Consider the following 7,008-nt stretch of genomic DNA (forward strand, 5'->3'; position numbering starts at 1 on the left):
GTAAAACCTGTCTTTGACGGTGTCAGAGCTACAGTCAGTTGGGGCATAGGCAGACACGATAAACAGACATCTAACTTGCCGCTTGTGAGACTCCTTCACAGACGTTGCCAGACGAACCGCACAGAGGCGACTATCAACATGTATCCAGTCAAGTAAGGATACTTCTGCCCGGTGACTTAGCACAATATCAACCCCTGCTCATCCCACCGCAGCAGCCTCCGGATCACCAGAGGTGCGCAGACTGAAGCGAGTGGAGACTGACGGGGCGGTTAACTATTCGTAGCATTCGAACTGAATGGTACAACCGTGAATGGTTGACAGGTGCGCAGAGATACGGGGAAAGTTAGTTTGTGCCAAGCGAGATAGTTCCATGCAGGTCAGTAATAACGGTTTCATGACAAATACGAGTCACATCGAAAAAAAGAATAATAGTGACCTTTTTCAACGAGTCCTCAGGCGAACTTTGGTATGATACCGAAAGGACAGTGAATAGAGCTCAGATATTATCATTCGATACGATGCACATCTTTGCTCGATATACCAGCATCAAGATGGTTTTCAGAGAAATAAGACAGGCATCCTCATCCAACAGTGGACGTTTATTCGTAATATCACAAAAATGACACGCGACATAGTAACGAAGCTAAAAATATAAACCGGGACACCATTAGTGCACATGGATGAACGAATAACTAAGCTTACCGTGATGCAGAGTTGGATAGACCCATTTTCCGTGTGAGCTAAACAGCCCAGAAATCGTGAGCGTCTGTTTCCTGTCCCAATCAACTGTCCACCATTTCCAGTGGTTTTGATGCCGACGGACCCAACCGCATGCGAGATCATAGTAGTGAGTTCGTAGCTGAGCGACGGATGCAAACTCTCGGGGTGATCGAGTCTACATGAATACCACATGCAGAATCAACTTCTTAAAAATTGCATTGACTTCATGAATTGAAAATTGCAAGTGAGCATCATTCTAACAACATATCCAAATATTGATAGCTCGGTGCGTTAAGTGGTCGTAGATCGGGTGGTTATCGACCTGTTAACCGAACCTCGCCATTTCTGTGTAGATGTTTCGTCGCCAATTGTGACGACATTACCCGTGCGCGGTTGGATCCTTACGAGTGGCGATGAAACATCTGCAATAAAACTGTCAAGCTCAGCGAACAGATCAATAACCGCCTGATATCTAACTAACCATGACCTTTATACTTGCTTACCTGAGAAACCTTCAAGGGATAGGACTGGCAACCTGGCTCCTATGATCAAGTGCTACCATTAACACCACGAAACCAGACTGTATGCTTGAGGAGGCAGTACTTTGTCACACACTAAATTGTATTATTTTGTTAAAGTTAAGTTCCGTTCAGCTGTAGCACCCTTTCGGTGCCTAGACGCCGTGCCACCCGGAAGAAGCACGAGGGCTGGGACACTGTCAGGTTGCCCGAGCCTAGATAGGGGAAGTCGAGAGGCAGAGGTCAAGTTCGAACCACGAAACCTTCCGTCAGCGAATTCGCGCTCTAACCACTTGAGCTATCTCACCCTTGTTAAGTATACACATATGTATTAGCAGACCTATCTACGACACTACATGGAAAAGTAAAATAAAATAAAAATAAAAAATAAATAAAATAAAATAAACAAATAAGTAAAATAAAATAAAATAAAAATAAAATAAAAATAAAATAGATTGGTCGAAATCGGCTCACAACAAGGATGCCATTGGTATAGATTTTATTTCACTTCCGAAATTTTGTTTAACCAATTACAAAGGCCACTAGAGATTTCTAAATAGACAGTCGAAATTACCCAACTGACCACAGGCGGACAATGGTGACATTCATTCGCGTGTACCCAGTCTTCTTGCTTGACGGTTTTAATCTACTTCGTGGCTTCCGAACCGTGCTCGGCGAGGTATGGACGGATACGTCCTATCTGGCGCAGTGACTGATTCACCAACGCTGAGTCCACGGAACGATAACCGTTTCGGATCCCGGAAACTTGCGGATGAACTTGTGTGTGTGTGTGTTGCTCACACGTTGATCCTACCAAATAAGAGCAATGTTTCGTAGGTAGTGACGATCAAATGTGATCAGTCTGTTGAGGTTTTGAAACCCGTCAGCATAAGCCCGACATCTACATTGCAAGTGCAGCACATTTTGAAGCACCATGGACGGACTCTTTGAATCCAGAACTAATGTTCCGGTGATACGACAGGGAACGAAGGTTCACATTAAGAGATGTGCCTTGACAGTGCAAGCACTGATCTTGTCATTTATACTACAAGAGCTGAAGCCACTTGCGGTACAGATCGTAATTTCGTTAATCGTCGTCTGTATTGTCAGACATCAATCTCTAGTTCCTATATTGTATGGGCGAGATGGAGGAAGTGGTTAGAGCAAGAATTTACTGACCGGAAGGTCCGTGGTTCGAACCCGACCTCTGCCTCTCGACTTCCCCTGTCTAGGCTTGGGCAACCTGACAGTATCCCAGCCCTCGTGCAACCTTCGGGTGGCATGGCAGTTAGACACCGAAAGGGTGCTACAGCTGAACGATATTGTATCAATCACATATTGACAAGGCCTTCCTGGTCTGTGAGTGGAGGATGAGCAACATTTGGTTTCCAGATAATAAAGTCATATAAAGTCATATAAAAAGTCATATATAAAGTCATAATAAAGTCATATTGACTAAAAATGTTCGGTCACAGGCCCGAAGTAATTTTGTCTTCAAGGTATAGAAAAACAAATCAGCAACTAAAACGGCGACCATGTTTTGGAGAGACCTGAAGGAGAGGGAGCGAGCTACAGATGGCAGAAAGCGGAAAACCTTGACGCACAGAAATGTTCGAACACCGACGGCTGCAAACGTGAATGATTCGATCTTGTGCAGGACCGGAATATGGAGTTCGAAAGGAGGATATAGGAAAGGGTTCAGTTGCTTGGATAAGCCGGAAAAAAGATCATCGGATGAATATTATAATGAAACCCCAATGTTGGCATAGCGAGAATAAACTGGGTTTGACAAAGTAAAACCCACCGCATTGAGCAAACCATCATATTCCGCTTGAGTCAGGTTCATCCGGCTAACCAGCTGATGAATTAGTGGGACACTTCGCTGCAGTTTCGCCCATGTCAGCTTCGTAGCTTGTTGGGCTTCAAACCGACAGTAAGGACTGAAAAAGTTGGTCGATGGAGGTTGCCAATCCTGTGTTGTCGAAGACTGGCTTCCAAGGCGGTCACAGTTCCGCACTGGATCAACTCCATTCATGTACCAACTGACAGACAGCATTTTTGCAGTGGCATCTGGATCGAAAATGAAAAGAAAAGCGAAAATGAATTACTATAAAGAATAAGCTATCAGACACTAGGAACAACGTAAGAATAGCCAGGCGGCAATAGTGCGTTCAGACAAAGCCAGTCATCCAACGTTGATTGCGTCCCGTAAGAAACATGACAGCATAATACCGACACAGTGATATAACGCGCACAGGACTGTCGTGTCTATCAGTGTTTGTACTAGCGCACAGACGTTGTCTACGAGTGCATAGACACAGCACTCCACCGTACACATCGATACAGCAAACATACATTTACACACAGGAATCAACAGGCGAGAAAGTTAGCAAAACGACAACTACTAATACAGCACAAGTAGGGCGCGCATCTGATGTTGACTAGGCAGACTGTGTGTATTGTGTGGCGTGCACCCAGCACGTGACCACCCAACTTAGTGGCGGGTCTATCAAGTAACCTCCGTTGCCCCTTGCTCGAATGCGGACAGCATAAAAATCGGTACATCAGACAAACCACGATTAAATTGATTGGAAAGTGCAGAATTCGCCTCCATGACCGTGGCGCATGACATTTTGTGAATATGGAAGTACGCTGAATGGGTAACTAGGTGGGTACAGGAGGGGATAAATAAAGCGACGGATATTCGTCCCATTTGTGGCCTTCGTTCTTCAGGGGGTCATGAGTCAGTTTGCGTCCTAATATTGATGCAAGGGCATGACTATTAGCCCTTGTGGCAGATTGGTAAAAGAAACGCGTTAAAAAACACCTGCAAAGACGAATCCTGGTTTAAAGTCTCTCGATAAAGGACGGCCCTCAAACCAAAAGCAGGAACTGTTAGGATTAAGTGATATACACTCGTGTAATTGTACAGCCGTCTTGCCTTTCTTTCTGCTTCTGCTGACTTCCCCAGAAACGTGCGAGTACCTTGCGTGTTTCATATTCCGGACGTGACGCCTGTGGTAATTTTTTATGACTAGGACGGATCGTATGAGAAAGTGTGACCGATCGGATCGCTTGTGGAAAATGTTATAAATCAGGCGATTGGAATAAGGATGGTGAAAGTGATTAAACGTAACAATACCGAAGAACGAATCCCATGCTTTTTGCATATTCCAGTGAAACAGGATGATAATGGTGAGTGCTTTTCGCAACTTCGTACGAAGACCAGTTGGTCCCCAGTACTGCTAACTGGTGTTCCCCTGCTCAGTAGCGACAATGGTATCAGAAAGAACCACATGTCAATTTCAGGAATTACCAAAGAAATTTGAGACAAGCTTTCCCTCAGTAGCTGGATACTATACCACTCAACCACGAACGGCTGATCGGCAGTGAATAACTTGCACTTAGATTTCTGATAAGCATCCACAAACATGAGATGGCTGTACGGTACTTCTCGGCTTTTACGTGCACATTAAGCCGCTACGTACAATGTCAAACTGAGAGCAATAGTTTCCAAGTTTTGCCATTTACAGCATCCGGAAAGAATATTACTCGAGCCGCAGGGTCGTGCAAGATAAGTAGTATTTGTTCAGACATTTGATCCACACTGCTTCCGCTGAGTTTTAGCAATCACACAGATGACTGGTGTCCCCAAAGATTCGTGCGTAAGTCGCCAACCAATCAGGATCGCTGAAGCGATAATTAAGCCGTATGGAGTTAAGGTGGTGTTGTGGTGGTGTTTTCCAATCTCTACCTCTGTCGGCGAAAAGCAAACATACCCTTGGTAAACGATTTATAGCCGATGAACTAAACTGAACTGCACTATCCTCTAAGGATAGATACGGCAGATTCAGATCCCATCACGATCATGGACGTAAGGCTATTTCCCTACGCATTAACAGGAGCGCAGAAGATAGTTATTCTACTTTGAAGCAAGCAGGATAACAAACTCCCACTGATCTTCGTTGTGGACTTGCTTAACATTGATGTGTGCAGTGTGCCAGAAACAACAACTCAGGATGGATGCATGCGTTGAGCAAACTGCTCCATCATTCTTCACTCGTTTCCAGCTGAGCATCACATGGAATCCAGAAATCGATGTGACAGGATTTGCAACGGTCGGCATCGTCAACAGTACCCAGTTAGAAGGATCCTTGCTTAACTGAAAACCCATTGACGATGGGGTCGATTCCGTCTTCATTTTTCAGGGCCGGGTAACGAGTGGACAATTAGCATTGCAACTGAGTGCCTGGTAAATCCCGATGTTAGAATTTTTCAGAATCGTCTTGTGGATTCTATTCCAACTGCTCCACCGTCGGATGGGAATTCATGCTGGAACGTGATGGCTGCATCCGTGTACAGTGCCTCGAGTTTCACCTGTGACACTTCGTTACCAGATTGGCTCAATCATTGGATATCGGACAGAACGGTAGCACTGCCCGATTTTGGGAATGTTCCTTTCGGTTCTGAATGTAGTTAAGCCCGAGGATTTATCGGAACCAAGTCAAACTTAGTGTACGCGCTCACCATGAAGCCTGGTAGACACAGTAGGCTAAGCAGACGGAAGGAGTTGAGAAAAGCGTGAATGCGTGGTGATTATTTCGACTGATCCTTACCATCGGTCTTCGGAAATATCCTGTGAGCGAAATCATCAAGGGTTAAAGTTGCTCGACAGTCCTCATTAAAGGACACACCGACTGCTGAGCCGCGCAATTTGAACCACAATTTTCGCGGCCACTTTCTAACACTGATCTGAATACTGCAGTTGCAACAAAAACATGAACGCAGAACCTAGAACCTTCTACGCCCTCGAAGGTTTATGGCTTCATATATTCTCTGAAGCGCCACCGAGCTGCTGGTCGCGACCACATGCTACCCACACTGTGCAACGAAGGAGTTGGAATCCTCAGTCTGCTTTCGTCTGATGTATTTGTCTGCATCTGAGGGGAAGATGACCATCCCAAACACATGGGGAGAGTGGATACTAGCGCCCATTTTCAAGAAACGAACTCACAGTTTGTGCGGTGACCAAAGGGCGGTCAACCTGACTCCAGCTGTCGCTGGGATTTTAGCGTCACTTGTCCTCCGGCCGTTTATGGTGGCCCGTGTTACATTGACTGGAAAACATCTACAGTACGAGCTGTTTTGTTTTCTGAATATGGCACCTGGCATTTTCGGGTGTCAGGACGGCGACAGCTTAACGTTTTCGACAGCCATCGTCTCAGAACCATGGCTTGTGTGGGCGAATCCGCAGCGACACAGTAAATGAGAATTCGGTTGTGCGACCGGCTCGAAGAATGTGCTTAGTAAGAGAAGCTCCGGTGGTGTGATCATGTGTTGTGCAAACCGTATCGAAGTTCCCTGAATCGGATGCTGATTTTCGGGCGCATTTCAGAGTGGTGCAAACAGAAAGGTAAGCAACCGTTTACCCGGCCGTGGTAAAAGTCTGGATACTGTTGGCACGACTCGCCTTTCGAGATGCCCGTGCGATCCCCCTAAGGATAGTTGGAAACGGTGCAACATATGCGTGCTAATCGATGTCAATGGCTTTGTTTTCGTCAGTTTCTGTCCATTGTCTGACTGAGTATGTGCAGGTGTGTGCACCTTGGAATGATTATGATGATTTAGAAGTGAGTCCCGCATCCACTCTTATTATTTCCTTCGCAATAAGGCTTGCAGAAAAGCGTGAATGCGCGGTGATTATTTCGACTGATCTTTACCACTGATCTTCAGAAACACCCTGTGAGCGAAACTATCAACGGTCAGTCAA

At 45.6% G+C, this 7,008-nt stretch overlaps 1 protein-coding gene across 1 annotated transcript in view; it reads right to left on the reverse strand.

Annotated features, from left to right (window-relative positions):
• Positions 1-7,008, reverse strand: part of T265_03022 (hypothetical protein) — a gene marked incomplete at both ends in the record, with an annotated part of 52,233 nt that overhangs the window by 34,919 nt on the left and 10,306 nt on the right. Inside the window, 2 exons of the mRNA XM_009167411.1 lie at positions 703-895; positions 3,043-3,308. The remainder of the gene's footprint in view (positions 1-702; positions 896-3,042; positions 3,309-7,008) is intronic.

This window comes from Opisthorchis viverrini (assembly GCF_000715545.1).
Source record: "Opisthorchis viverrini unplaced genomic scaffold opera_v5_41, whole genome shotgun sequence".
NCBI classification, from domain to species: Eukaryota; Metazoa; Platyhelminthes; class Trematoda; order Opisthorchiida; family Opisthorchiidae; genus Opisthorchis; species Opisthorchis viverrini.